This window comes from Pan paniscus, chromosome 15 (genome assembly GCF_029289425.2).
Source record: "Pan paniscus chromosome 15, NHGRI_mPanPan1-v2.0_pri, whole genome shotgun sequence".
In the NCBI taxonomy this organism is placed as follows: domain Eukaryota; kingdom Metazoa; phylum Chordata; class Mammalia; order Primates; family Hominidae; genus Pan; species Pan paniscus.
Window position 1 is genome coordinate 90,115,038 of NC_073264.2, and position 13,953 is coordinate 90,128,990.

The 13,953-nt window shown below is 43.8% G+C and overlaps 1 non-coding gene across 1 annotated transcript; it reads left to right on the top strand.

Moving 5' to 3' along the window:
* The first annotated feature begins 13,096 nt into the window (after positions 1-13,096).
* TRNAA-AGC (transfer RNA alanine (anticodon AGC)) lies at positions 13,097-13,169 on the top strand. Its single transcript has one exon. It is a non-coding gene; the product is annotated as a tRNA-Ala (tRNA).
* The last annotated feature ends 784 nt before the right edge of the window (positions 13,170-13,953 follow it).

Consider the following 13,953-nt stretch of genomic DNA (forward strand, 5'->3'; position numbering starts at 1 on the left):
AAAGGAGACTTAGGGAGAAGCAAATGCCACTTTTCCTCGAGCAGAGTTCGCAAAGGGGAGTATTAGGTTGATGCAAAAGTGATTGTGGTTCTTGCCATTAAAGTAATAGTTTATTCATTATGAATGAAAAAGAGTGAGAAGTGAAGAAGAGGAGAAAAGAAGCATGAGGAAGAGAAAAAAAGAGAAGGTAGAGGGAAGAGAAAAAGAGAACAATAGGCTGGGCACGGTGGCTCACACCTGTAATCCCAGCACTTTGCGGGGGCCGAGGCGGGCGGATCACCTGAGGTCAGGAGTTCGAGACCAGCCTGGCCAATGTAGTGAAACCCTGTCTCTACTAAAAATACAAAAAAAATAGCTGGGCATGGTGGTGCATGCCTGCCTGTAATCCCAGCTACTTGGGAGGCTGAGGCAGGAGAATTGCTTGAACCCGGGAGGTGCTGAGACTGGGGGATTTATTAAAAAAAAAAAGGAGGTTTAATGGACTCACAATTCCACATGTCTGGGGAGGCCTCACAATCATGGAGGAAGGTGAAGGAGAAGCAAAGTCATGTCTTACATGCTGGCAGGCAAGAGAGCGTGTGCAGGGGAACTGTCCTTTATAAAATCATCAGATCTTGTGAGACTTATTCACTATCACGAGAACAGCACAGGAAAGACTTGCCCCTGATTCAATTACCTCCCACCAGGTCCCTCCCATGACACGTGGGGGATTATGGGAGCTACAACTCAAGATAAGATTTGGGTGGGGACACGGCCAAACCATATCAGTAAGTTAAAGAAAGAGGAGAGAAATAAGAGACCAAAATTAATACTTCTGCACCTGTTAGGCACTGAATTAAATGCTTTATGCTCAGTTTTTAATTCTCATGAAACTTATTGGGGGTATTTTTAAATCCCATTTCACATTTACATTTCACATGGTGAAATGTTAAATGACTTGCCCAAGCTCATACCGTGGAAGTCCTTGCTAGAAGGCCAGGTTTCCAGCCCAGGCCTGCCTGCTCACACAGCCCTTCCCCTCCATTGCTGGGGCTTTAGAGGCAGAGCTCAGGTCAAAGAGAGAGAGAAGTGATACCCTGGTCAATTCTATGGAAGCACTTTCAACAGAGTTAGGAGTTAGCCTGGGCTCTTGATTCTAATCAACTTGATTCACCCGATTTGCTTTTAATTTTATTTATTTATGTTTTGTAGAGGCAGGATCTTGCTCTGTCATCCAGGCTAGAGTGCAGTGGCAGCATCATAGCTCACTGCACCCTCAAACTCCTGGGCTTAAGTGATCCTCCCACCTCAGTCCCCTAAAGTGCTGGGATTAGACGTGTGAGCCATTACCCAACCCTAGAGTTTTTTCTTTAGAAGCCAGCAAAGACATTGTTTTTAGCTTCGGGAGCATCCACAATTTATTATGTTAACTCTGTCTCTGCCTTTAGTAATTTTTGCTCTTATCTTCCAAGGCAGTGGATGAGAAAAGTCAATAAGCACTTAAGGGACTTCCCTATAACAGGACTACAGTTTGGTCTCAGAATGCTGAAAATTGTGCTTCCATTCGAAGCTCTCCTGGGGCAGCTCCTACAAGTTGGGTCACTGCATTTTCTTGGGATCACAAAAGATCTACACTCTCCTCTCCTCACCTGTGGAGGATTAAAGGTGCCCATTCATTCTTTTACATTCCTCCTCTTGAGAGACGGGTCTGTGTTCTTATCCCTTGATTCCGTGTCAGATTCTTGACTGCCTTGACCAATAGAATAACAGTAGAATAGTGATGCTGTGCCAGTTTCCAGGTCTGCAGGGATGGCAGTTCCCAGTTTGTCTCTGGGATCACGTGATTTTGGAGTCCTGAGTTATGATGTAGGATATCTGACTATTTTGCTGGAGAGACCAAGTGAGAGGCCCTGAGACTACATGGAAAGAGAGTGGGGTCCACTTGGGCCCACCAATCCCCAGACACGTGGATGAAGCCTACTTGGGCCCTCCAGGACAAACCAGGTACTAGTTGAATGGCAGATGGAGCAGAAATGCCCCCACTGAGCCCTGTTCAAACTGCCAATAGCTTATGAACTAATAAGATGATTGTTATTTAAGCCACTACATTCAGGGGTTTGGTTGCATAGTAATATGTAAGGAGAACAGAACATCACTAGACAAAGAAGTCTTTTCTGGAGAGAGGAACAGAGAAGAGACCATTGAGGAATGTCTTCATTTTAGAGGAGGGATGTCAACGTCATTCTGTTCCTCCTCAAAATAGTCACAGAAGGAAAATACTGTAAGAAAGGTATAATTAGAGGCCTCTCCACCCCCCACCCTCATACCCAGCAATGCAGAGGAATTTGGAAAGGAGAAAGTCTAACTGCAGGTGTCCTTGACATGAGCTGTGTCAGCATGTGGGTTGCAAGAACATCTTTTGTTATTTCTAAAAGGCCTTGTCCCCTAATGCCCAGAGACTGACTAGATGGAACACTTCTCAGGGGTTTCTGCCAGTCTGTGAGCTGGGCAGGAGCAGGGGCCTTATTGCCCCCTCTGGAAAATTGGATGCATTTCCCCCAGGCCCCTGCAACCCACAGCAGGCACGCTGAGAGGTTGGTGGAAGAAGGCGCCAGGTGGAGCCAGACTAAGCATGGCAGACACAAGAAGAGACGTCCTCTGCATGGAAGGGATGCAGATTTTGACATGGAAAGTGCTTTGGAATCTGGAACAAAATGGGAAAGAAATACTCTTGCTGTAAGTCTGTCAAAATACGTAATCATTCATTCACTCCTTCCACAATTATGTACTAAGCCTCTACAGTGACTTATTAACTCTCAGACATTTATTTATTCTAAAGGAGTCCTTATGCATATACAGACACAAGCTGAAATGAATTTGGATAAAATAATAGGATACCTGAGATTTGCTTCAAAATAACGCTGGCATGGGGGAAAATAGATGCTCCGAGACACGCCATGAATTAACCAGCTGTTGCAGCCGGGAGATAGATCCAAGGGCCTTCGGTAAACCTTTATCTCTACTTTTGTATATGTTTGGAATTTTCCATTTAAAAATTAGCATCAAAGCTTCTGGGCAAGGTGCACATGAAGATTCATGTGTGGTACATGAAAGGGCCGGGAGTTGTTAAGCCATTGCCCAAGTGGCTTCCAGCCTCTCACCCATTTAAAGGGCCCCCTGTGTCCACTCCTGGCTCTATGTGTCCAAAAGACAAATCTGATTGCACCCCAACTCTTCTTTGAGAAAGACCAAGGCCATGGAAGCCCTGCTCTCCATCCCAGCCCACACGCTCATGTTCCCCTCTCTCCACTCCCCACTCCCTGCCCTCTGCACTCTGAACACACCAGCCTTCTTCAAAGTCCTCCAGCTCACCACCCTCCCTCCTGCCTCAGGACCCTTGTTCCTGCTGTTTCCCCTTCTGGAATGTTCTCCCACCTTCCTTCGCTTACTGTGCTCAATGAACTTGCTCTTCTCCTTCTGTTTATGCTTTAGAGGTTACTTCCTTGGTATGGTAGGCCCCCAAAGATGTCCATGTCCTAATCCCCCAAACTCATGAATATGTCACCTGGCATGACAAAAGGGACTTTGCAGGTCTGATTAAGGTAAGGATCTTGAGATGGGGAGATGTTCCTGGATGACCTGGGTGAGCCCAATCACAACGGTTCTTATAAGGTGAAGGCGGGAATGTTAGAGTTGGAGAAGATGGGGCAATGGAAGCAGAGGTCAGAGCAGTGGGTTGCCGGCTTTGAAGATGCAAGGAGGCCATGAGCTAGTGCAAGTGGCCTCTAATAGCTGGAAAAGGCAAGGAACAGATTTTTCTTTACAGCCTCCAGAAGACATGCAGCCCTGCCAAGACCTTGATTTTAGCTCAATGAGACCTACTTTGGACTTCTGACCTCCAGAACTGAAAGAGAATAAGTTTGTGTTGTTTTAAGCTGCTGCATTTGTAGTACTTTGTTGTAGCAGCCATAGGGAAGCAATACATTTGAGGAAGGCTCCTCTTTCCCCGGCCCCTGTCCTCCTACCCGTAGATAAGTTGTCCCTCTTACATACGGTCATGACCCTCACTGCAGTGTGTAATTATTTTCTTGGGTGATTACTTGTGGGATATCTTTTGACACCCTAAACTGTGAGCTTCAGAAAAGTTGGGACTCGAGGTGTGCTCACCATTGAGTGCCCAGAGGCTAGCCTGGGCCCCATCAAGGGAGCCTGGGGCTCACTGTGGCCAGCCTCACCGGTGGACCAGCTGAGTCCAAGCCCCAGCTCTGGCCACTGGACTTTCCCTCTGTGTCTCCGAGGTTTGGTCCCATAGGCACCCAATTCCTCCCACACTGAAGTCATGTCTGTCTCTCCTCCCCCCTCCACCCTGGGCTTTTGAAAGACCACACTTATGCTCCTGTGGCTGAGATCACACCATTAGGAGGCTTTGGGGGTCATGCCAGCCTGGTCGAGTCATGGCTTTGTCACTTACAAGCTGCGTGACTTTGGACAAGTTCCTTTACCTTCCCGAACCTTGGTTTCTTCATGTATATACTGTGGATACAATACCTCTAGTGTTGATTAATAAGAAGGTAGAATTAAAACATCCAGCACAGACCTGAGCTGAACAGGAAAATGAGGGATTAGTTCCTTTCTCTATTCTTAACACTGGGCTGTGTGCATCCACTGGGGCTATCAGTGAGGAAATTTCTGACGATTCCCATCCTCCCTGTACCCCACCTCCATCACTTATTCAATCCAACCCTAAGTTTTTCTTAGCCCTCCAGGTCCCAGGCACCTGCAAGAGGCCTTGAGCTAAATGTGGTTTCCCTAATATAGGGAACAGTGTTAAATTCCAAGGCTCCGACAAAGTGAGCTCCTGAGCAAGGACTCTTCCTGCCACTCAGGCTCACTTCCCAAGTGCAGCCACTCCCCGGCTTCCTTGTGTGCAAAACATCCCTTTAAAACAGGAGGGAGGCCAGCCGTAGTGGCCCACACCTATAATCCCAGCACTTTGGGAGGCAGAGGCAGGAGGATTGCTTGAGCCCAGGAGTTTGAGACCAGCCTGGGCAACATATTGAGACTCCCATCTCTACAAAAAACTAAAAATTAGCTGGGCATGATGGCATGTACCTGTGGTCCCAGCTACTCAGGAGGCCGAGGAAGGAGGATCACTTGAGCCCAGGATTTTGAGGCTGCAGAGTCAGGGGGAAGGAAGATACTAGTCCCTGGAGATAATCATACCTATTGGAGGAGCAGCAGCATCTGGTCAGGGAAAGAGCATGGACCCAGCAGTCAAACAATTGCTCTTGTTTAGTGTGTAGAATCACAGAACTGAGGTCGCAGATGGTCTGTCATCATGTTTTTCAGATATGGGAAGTGAGGCCTGTAGAGGAGAACTAAGGATCCAGGCAGTTAAGAAAAGATCCCAGGTCTCCCATTTCCCAGAGCAAAGCTATTTCCCATTGCCACTTTTTAGGCTGCAAGTGTAGGAAGTTGTTGGCTTACAAAAGTGAATTCCTAAGATAAAATTGGTTTCAGGTGTGGCTGTATCCAGGAACTCAAGTGATGCTCCAAGTCTCTATCACTGCAGCTTTCTCCATATATTGACTCTACTGTCACTCCTTCTATTTGTACATTGGCCTCATCCTCTCCTGTCTTGGATAGGATCCCTTCACAAAACAGGGAAAATGGCTTACAGTTTGAGATCAAAACTACAAGAAAAGACTTTCAGTTTAAGATCCAAATGGAAGAGCAATTTTTCTCTTAGCTTCTATCCATCAAATCCTCAGAAAGACTCCATTTAGATCTCTTGGGTCCCATACCCACCCCTTGAAGCAATCACAGGGAATAGGATGTGAGCTAGCATGACTGGATGACATTGAGTCATTTGTCCAGCCCGTGACCAGGGGTGGAGGGACACTAAGATTGGCTGTTGGACCAGAATATGTGGAATAGGGGAGGAGCAGTTCTCCAGTGGTGAAGGGAATAATTGAGACACTAAACAGAACAGAGAAAAGAAGTCTACTTTATCTCCTTGGGGGACCTGGCCAGGAGTCAGCAGAGGCTGCCTCTAGGGGACAGCCAGGCTCTGCTCAGCCAGCGTCTAGCACGGTACCTGACACATATTTGTAGTCTCTGTGAATGGAAACTGTTCCTTACCAGCTTCACAGATGCTCCTCTGACCCCAAACCTCAATCCCACAAGTAGTTTTCTCTGTGGCCTTGCACCACATCAACTCAGAGCTCTTTGTTTGAGAAATGGGCCAAGATAGCCCTCTTTGGAGGCCTCTTCACCTGGGAGGTCTTTCTCCCATGAAGGCTGGGGAAGGTCGAGTTTTCCAAAAGGGTCCTGTGATAGTAAAAGCAGGACAGAGCTTCCACCTTCCACATAGATACATGGGATCACTATTTTCTATATTTTTAGCATAGGGTTGCTAGTGTTTGTTTTTTTTTTTTTAAAAAGGCTACCATGTATTTAATTACTTTTAAAATTAATTATTTAAAAGTATTGAATGTACTGACTTTTTAAAGAATCAAATAGTATAGGATGATAGAAGAGAAAAAGTGAAAATTCTCTTTCCCTCCCTTCTTAATCCCTAAACCTCACTTCCTAGAGGTGATACTGTCAACAGGTTCCCATCTGCCCTTTCAAAACACTTTCTACATGTAAATGGATATCTAATTTTTTAAAATATAAATGGGCTCGTACTACACAATACCATTCAGGACATAGGCATGGGCAAGGACTTCATGACTAAAACACCAAAAGCAATGGTAACAAAAGCCAAAATAGACAAATGGGATCTAATGAAACTAAAGAGCTTCTGCACAGCAAAAGAAACTACCATCAGAGTGAACAGGCAACCTAGAGAATGGGAGAAAATTTTTAAAATCTACCCAACTGACAAAGGGCTAATATCCAGAATCTACAAAGAACTTAACCAAATTTACAAGAAAATAATCAAACAACCCCATCAAAAAATGGGCAAAGGATATAAACAGACACTTCTCAAAAGAAGACATTTATGCAGCCAACAGACACATGATCACTGGCCATCAGAGAAATGCAAATCAAAACCACAATGAGATACCATCTCACACCAGTTAGAAGGGCGATCATTAAAAAGTCAGGAAACAACAGGTGCTGGAGAGGATGTGGAGAAATAGGAACACTTTTACACTGTTGGTGGGACTGTAAACTAGTTCAACCATTGTGGAAGACAGTGTGGTGATTCCTCAAGGATCTAGAACTAGAAATACCATTTGGCCCAGCAATCCCATTACTGGGTATATACCCAAAGGATTATAAAGCATGCTGCTATAAAGACACATGAACATGTATGTTTACTGTGGCACTATTCACAATAGCAAAGACTTGGAACCAACCCAAATTTCCGTCAATGATAGACTGGATTAAGAAAATGTGGCACATATACACCATGGAATACTATGCAGCCATATAAAAGGATGAGTTCATGTCCTTTGTAGGGACATGGATGAAGCTGGAAACCATCATTCTGAGCAAACTATCGCAAGGACAGAAAACCAAACACCACATGTTCTCACTCATAGGTGGGAATTGAACAATGAGAACACTTGGACACAGGGTGGGGAACATCACACAACGGGGCCTGTCGTGGGTTGGGGGGAGGGGGGAGGGATAGCATTAGGAGAAATACCTAATGTAAATGACGAGTTAATGGGTGCAGCACACCAACCTGGCACATGTATACATATGTAACAAACCTGCATGTTGTGCACATGTACCCTAGAACTTAAAGTATAATAAAAAAATTAGAAATAAATAAATATGAAAAAAAGTAGTACCAAATTAATTATGTTTAAGCCCTTGTTTGCTAAACTTACATACATGGAAAACTTTATTAATACCCCTATAAACAGTCTGAAAAACAGTTTGGGAAACACCAAATTTATTCATGAAACTAATAACACCTACTGTGCACCTGGTGATACAAATATAAATAAGATATCTTCCTATTCAAACACTTGCTATAGGCTGGAAGCAGTGGCTCACGCCTATAGTCCCAGCACTTTGGGAGGCCGAGGTGGGGGGAATCACTTGTGGTCGGGAGTTCAAGACCAGCCTGGCCAACATAGCGAAACTCCGTCTCTGCTAAAAATACAAAAATTAGCTGGGCGTGGTGGTGCGTGTCTACAATCCCAGCTACTCGGGAGGCTGAGGCAGGAGAATTGCTTGAACCCAGGAGGCAGAGGTTGCAGTGAGCCCAGATCATGCCACTACACTCCAGCCTGGGTGACAGAGCGAGACTCTGTCTCAAAAAACAAAACAAAAAATCCACAAAAAACAAAGACTTGCTTGCTATGTACAAGAGGAGTCAGAAGTAAATAAATGGAGACTGTAATATAATATAATATAAATATGCGCTATGGACAAGATTTTAGAAAGTGACTAACTGCCCAGAGAGAAAGCAGGAGACTTCAAGGAGGAGAGGTCATTTGGCATTGGGTCATGAAGGATGAGCAGGAGTTCAACCAGCCATCAACCATGTGGGCATTCCAGGAAGAGGGAACGGCCTGGACAAGAGCACGGTACATTAGGAAATGGCAAGAGTCCAGTGTGGCTGCAGAACAAGAGTCTGGGGAGAGGTCGGGTATCAACTCAAGGCCTGAGGCCAAGAGGTGAAGGACCTACAGGAATCTGGGCTTTCATGAACCTGGGCTTTCAAGAATCCTGGGTGAGGTCACTAAATGTTCCATGTATGGGAGATGTGATTGGACTTGTGTGTTAGAAAGATTAATCAGGCCTCAGAGTGGAAGCTGGATTGCAGGGGGGTGAGCCCTGGAAGCCACTGCCATGGTCTAGGTCTGAAATGGTAACACCGTTTAAGCATTGGTAATGAAGGAGGCCAGGATACACTGGGGGCCTATTTAAGATGCACAATTAGCCGGGAGTGGAGGCTCACGTCTGTAATCCCTGTACTTTGGGAGGCTGAAGCGGGCAGATCACTTGAGGTCAGGAGTCCAAGACCAGCCTGGCCAACATGGTGAAACCCCATCTCTACTGAAAAGACAAAAATTAGTTGGGCCTGGTGGTGTGCACCTGTAATCCAAGCTACTTGGGAGGCTGAGGCAGGAGAATCAAACCCAGGAGGCAGAAGTTGCAGTGAGCAGAGATCATGCCACTGCACTCCAGCCTGGGTGACAGAGCAAGACTCAGTCTCAAAAGCAAACAAACAAACAAACAAAAACATGTACAATCAGTACCACTCAGTGACTGATCTTAAATGAGGTTTCTAACTGAGCAACAGGTGCATGGTGGCACCATTAGCAGAAGAGGATGAAGAAGGCTCAGGCACTCTGGGGCCCACTGACCAGTGTCCCTTGATTTCTTGGAGCACCTTGGAGGAGATGCCTGGATGCTGAGGCCCACGAGGGCAAGTCCCCTTCCTTTCTCATCTTCATAGACCTTCTAGAATAGCCAGGTCAGAACAGTGCACAGTCACCAGGTGGTATTTGCTTAATAAGTAAGGAAGACACAAGGTCCTCATTTGCTAAGTGAGCAGAACAGATGGACCAGGATGAAATGGCTGGAATAAAATCCAAACTCCAGCTTGGGCCAAAAAGGCCTGGCATGATCAGGACTCTGGCTGCCTGAACAACTTGTCTTTTCTTGCTTTCTCCCTCACTCTAGCCACATGGGTTCCTTGCTATTCTTCACACCCCAGATTCACTCCCTCTTCAGGGCCTGTGAAGTCATTATTGCCTCTGCCAGGTGTACCCTTCCCTTACATTTTCAAATCACTTCATTCAGTTCCTCAGTGAAGCCTTTTCTGACTGCTCTAAAATAGCTTCCCATGGCCACCATAACTCCTTTTTCTGATTCTGTTCTATTTTCTTCGTGGCACTAAACATTCCTGAAATTATATTATACACTTAACATTTTATTGTGTCTCTCCCACTAGTTTATGAGGCCATGAGGGCAAGGGCCTCTTGCTGTTATACTCTGCTGTTTCCAGGGTTGGAACAGGGCCCAGCACACAGAAAGAGCTCTGTAAAAATGTTGACCAATAAGCAAGTAAGCAGAGTGATCTCCGTGGCCTCCAAGATTCCTTCCAAGAGTCTTTTCTTTCTTTCTTTTTTTCTTTTTCTTTTTCTTTTCTTTTTTTTATGTTTCCCACTGTGCTTTATACCTGGAAGGTCTTCATGTATTTGTAAAGTTGACTGGAGGGTAAACTATGGATACTAAAAATTTCAAATAAAACCAGTCAGTGAGTTTGCTTTAGCCCCCTGCATAGCAGTGGCTGTTTCTTTTTAATCCCAAAGAGCACATTTCCACTTGACTTTGATGAAGTGCCTTAAGAATATCAAAGAGAGCCTGGTTGAGCTGCCTAGAATTTCCTGCCCATGTAAGCCAGCCTGGGAGCTCCTGGGTGAGGCTGAAGAAATCAGGGGAGGGAAGGAGTGGGGGTTGCCTGGGCTTAGCGCTGCCACCGGTTATCAGTTCAGGTCTCAAATAGCTGGAACCTGGTGTTTGTCTTAAACTTCATCTTTGTCAACATGACTGCCATCCTTCTCCGACTCATTACCATTTTCATGATCTCCTCTGCTTTACATAAGCCCTTGACCTTTTCTGATCTGTCTCAGTCTATAAATCTAACCCAAGTATTTTAAACTGGCTTATCACTCCAGCTGATTCCCAACTTTATCAAACTTTAGCAGGAGATTGGCAGCAATTCCTTGTTCAATTTCTCTGTGAAACAGATCTTTTCGGAGTGAAGGCACCAAGAGATCATGATGTAGACTTTGGAGTCAGCCAGACTTGAGTAGAAATCTGGCTCCCCTACTCTCCAATTGTGTGATTTTGGCCAAATAAAGTGCTCTCTCTGATTCCAGTTCTGGTCAGAATGTAATTTTAAAAATCGTAATTATCATACAATTATGCAGTGAATATACATAAAATACTTATTTAACTCACAAAGGAAGAAACCTGCAGGGTGGTAAAGGTTGTTCAAAGATACCTATCCAAAAATATTTAGAAACATACTTAGTCTGTCAGGAAAGGAGTGTTGCAATAAACCTGTTAAGTGAGATTTAAAACTGGTGAATGTCATACAGGCCAACAAAACCGTAAACGTTGGTGCTATGTTTCCTAGTGGACATAAATAATGTGCATCTCCATTGAACAAAATTATTTGCATCTTACCAATGTTTCTCTAGCTAAAATAGAAGTTTGCATTGTCTAAGCCCTAATTAATAATAAATAGTAAATAGTTAATTGAACAAAGATATTTTTCCAGAAAATTAGAAAATCCTTGGGAGTATCTCTTAAACAATGCTCCAATATGATATTAAAGGACATACAATATTCTTTGCCATGTTCCAGCTTTTGAATAATTTTTTAAACAGTTTTCTTATGTTAATTGGGGTGCTATACTATCAGACACATTGCATAATATAGAGGAGATAGTATTTCGAGACTCATACAAGGCCCTTCTTTCTTGATTAAGTAGACTGATGGTTTACCAAGCTATTGCTACTCATTAATTCCCTATTAGGTATCAATATCACCATGCGGCAGAGAAGTGTCCTTTGAGCCTTCGAGATTCTGAAGACATCAACCTCTTCCCTTTGTTGACCCAGGCTTGGGGGTTGGTAGCTGCTTCCTGCCATTACTGTCTCTGAGTTACTTCAATATTTTCTTTTAGCTTTATCTTCCCTTCAACACCTGTTTAATGAATGTATGTGTTACATTCTCTGTTAAAATAATGAGTATGGTTTCTGTTTTTGATTTACCCTGACTACTACCTGTGGAAAAGGAGCATATATTTCCTTGACTTCCTGATGATAAGGAAGTTTTCTCTGGAAAACATGATATGAGTTTTAAAGTTACATTTATTATTACATTCAGAACTGTTAGTTTTACTGCTTCTGGAAAGTATTGTTGTTTTTTTCCTACAAAAAAACTCTCTCAAAGCACTTTGCATGCATCATCTCATTTAATACTCAAAACGATCCGATGAGTTATTAATTACTCTCATCCTTACTTTAAAGATAAAGAAACTTAAGTCCAGAGAGGCAAAATAGCTCCCCTAAGATCCCACTAGCAAGTGGTGGGGCTGGGATTCAAACCCAGGCTGCCTGAATCCACTCTCCATCGCTCTCCTTCGTAAATTGTGATGTATGAGTCATGGGTTCAATTTGCATTGTGACATTATTTGTGTAAAGAGCAGTCTTTTCATCAAGAAAAAAAAATAAAGCAAAGAAAGCCTGTGAGAGGTAAGAGCATTCAACAAGAATTAGTGGGGAGAAGATCCATTGTCCTCACCTGCTGTGATTGTTCAGGACCATGGACAGTAACCATGGTGTTTCTCACACAACCACCTGCCCCCATGGCAATGCAAAATACGTTTCTTACCCCTCAAGCTGCCCTGTATCGCTCTGCAGATTGTGCCTTGTAAAAGAGTATTTGGCTAAGGGGGTGAGGGTGGGCTCTGATGGCCAAGTTGTGCAACCTGGTGTGGGACTATGACTTCCCTGGGGAAGAGGGGCTTTCTATAAGTTTTCTCTTAGCCCAGTGGGCTATAAGTGATCCTGTTACTGTAGGTCATGGTCAAAAAGTTGGAAAACAATTCCAGAGTTCGATAACTGCGAACCAGACATGGCAGAACTGAGATCCACACAGGCCGAGTTTTGGTGAGAAGAGGAGGAAGGGATAATATTTGGGAATTTGGAAAGGAAATTTAAGAGAGATCTTTGAGAAGCATGAGGGTGTTACTTACTTGAGGAGAGAGAAGGTTAAAGAAGAACTGAAGTGAAGAGGGTGTTTAGTGGGAGCAAATTTCCCAGACCTGATGATTTTGCCTAAGGCTTGCTCCAACCTTAGCTCTGAGACAGTAAAGACAAGGATTTACAACGTAAGACCTGCATTAAATTCCTGGCTCCACAATTGCTAGTCTTTGAACTTGAAGGCAGAGTTTGCATTTAATTTGTCTTTGTGTCCTTAGCTCTGAACACAAGGTACAAGATTACTGTGTAATGAACATCTACGGATTCTAAGCAATCTTGTACTAGTCCTTCCAGAAATGTCTGAGACTGTTCTCTCCTCTGCAAAACAGGCTGCTGTTTTCTACATAGGATGACCATCAGGATCACATGGGGAATTAGCTCAAGTGGTAGAGCGCTCGCTTAGCATGCGAGAGGTAGTGGGATCGATACCCACATTCTCCATACGTTACCATTTGAACCTTGGGTCTCCAAACAAGATCATAGACGTTGAGCCAGGTTTCTTTTGAAGATCAAATGAAATAATCAAGGTGATGAACCTTGTGAAATGCTAAGTGCTGCATAGCAGTTGTTTGTGGCATAGTTGTTACGATGTAAATTAACTGGTCCCTATTTTTATTTATGGAGGGCAGACTATATTGTGGAATCCTAGGAAAGTGTTTTGGGAAATAGGAGTAGATTTAAAGGCTGCCACTAGAAGTGCTGTATGAAGACTAGTATTCTGTACTGAAAGATAATGATTTACAAGGTAATTTTTATAATTAACATGGTGTAAACACATTCCACTTTCTAAACACATTGTTCAACTTAGTAACTGCAACTCCTACACCCTTAGAAGGATAATTTTCTCCTCCTGATTTTTTTTTGAAAAATCACTAGCTAGCACTTCTTTAAAATCCAACATTTAAAACAAATACACCAAACTCCACCAGGAGATGCAACCTCTTGATCTCAAAATCCAGGCAAAGATATTAGCAAGATGCAGAAATTATTTCAAAACTGTGTAGTAATGATGAGACTATGGTGGGTGACGAGGATATAAGGGAGAGAAGGAGGGAAAGAAAGGGAGGCAGACAAGAAAAAGATCAAAAGCTTCCCAAATCCCAAAAACTTTAGAAATTTTTAAATTTCAGGACACCTGCTGTTTAAGCCTAAAATATCCACTTTGATGCTTTAAATAGATGAGACCAAAGTGACATCATTGATGTCACTCTGGAAAACATAGATC